Source organism: Photinus pyralis, unplaced genomic scaffold, assembly GCF_008802855.1.
Source record: "Photinus pyralis isolate 1611_PpyrPB1 unplaced genomic scaffold, Ppyr1.3 Ppyr1.4_LG3a, whole genome shotgun sequence".
NCBI lineage: Eukaryota > Metazoa > Arthropoda > Insecta > Coleoptera > Lampyridae > Photinus > Photinus pyralis.
Window position 1 is genome coordinate 20,257,413 of NW_022170509.1, and position 1,631 is coordinate 20,259,043.

Sequence of the window (1,631 nt, forward strand, 5' to 3'; positions counted from 1 at the left end):
CCCCTGTGTATAACCTTCCTTTTTTACCAAAAATCGACTACACCAAAATTTCTCGGGAAAACACTTTTTCTTATTAATTTTGGTGCGTAGAATCCAAACCAATTCGTACTTTTTCGATCAGACTTCTCAATCAAAAGTTATAGACTAGAAACCAATTTCGAAAAAAAATTCAAAGGGCTGTAATTTTTGAACTAGTAGTCCAATCTTGGAACTGTTTGAATAACCAGGGGCGAACTGGGCCGGGGGGGCGGGTGGCGATTGCCACCTGGCCTGTAGATCATAATGGCCCGTTGGAAATTTATAAGTATGTGCTGTATTTAGTTTCTTGCACTATTAATAAATTATTAACATGTTTCTCTAATTGGGGTTGATGTTAGGTTGTTAGGTGCTCAGAGCTACCCCCCCCCCCGCCACCTTCATTACTACACTAATACTTTAATGGCCCGTAACCTATGCAATGCAATTCCACCTGGCCCGCAGTTACCCAGTTCGCCCCTGATTATAACGAATGGAGATAACGGCTTTTCTTACATTTAGAGATCGCGTGGAATGAATTTTGTGAAAATTCGTATACGACTACGTTCAGAAAGGGGTTACTAAAAACCTAGGTCAATCCGCAAGGTTCGGATACGGACTTTTGGGGACCCAGATCCTTAACGAAACATGTTGGCCTGAATCTCTCTCGCTTTGCGTTATGCTCTCGAAATATGCAGCTCCACGGAATAATCGCTCACCAGAAAGTGCTTCCAAGCAAGCTCATTAAAACAGAGGTTCTCAAATTTCCATACTCAACTAGTAAGCTTTTTACTTTTGAATTTGGACATTTAACGATTGAGATAGCAACAAACATACTTGTACGAGACACTTGAAGTGGTCTAGAATTTTCATCAGAGTCCTCGAATGTGCACATAATACGAATACAAAGAGAAAATTCAATTGAACTTAGCCCAATAACCGTAGGATTAATTAATAATATAAAAACAAACAGAGCTGTCGGCTATACAGAAATAATGGAAAATTTAAATATATAAGAGACTGCAATAAATTATCTTTAATTATACAAATGTTATTCTGTAGGAATAATTAAAGATGTAATCAATCTGTATATTGATTACAAATTGTCCCATTTCATTAAATGGCAATTTGTCGCAAATTAAATCCATTAGATCCGAACTGAAATAGTTTCACGTTTTATTCATTCTAGTTTTGGCAATTTTAGTACGATTAGAAGTCGTAAATGTTATCTAAAATCTCCAATAAACTTTAAATACAAGAAGCGTGACTAGCAGATAGCTACTGGAATTAAATATCTGGGCCGACGGGTTTCGTAAAATGAACTGCTTACATTGAACGGTAATCTATGGGATTATAGGTACACCATGAAGAGCTTTCTACAAGACAAAAACCACGACACTTTAGAGGCGTCAATAATCGAACTAAATTATCTAAACTTTGATTTTGATTAAAGTTACATACAAAAACATGTAAGAGCGGTGGCTACAGAAGAATATGGCAATCAAATACCTTACGATAAATAAAACACTTCATTTCATGGATATTTAAACCTATACAAAAAAAAGCGTAAACACCTATACAAACGATTTCATTCTATATACGGAATTCAATTAAAA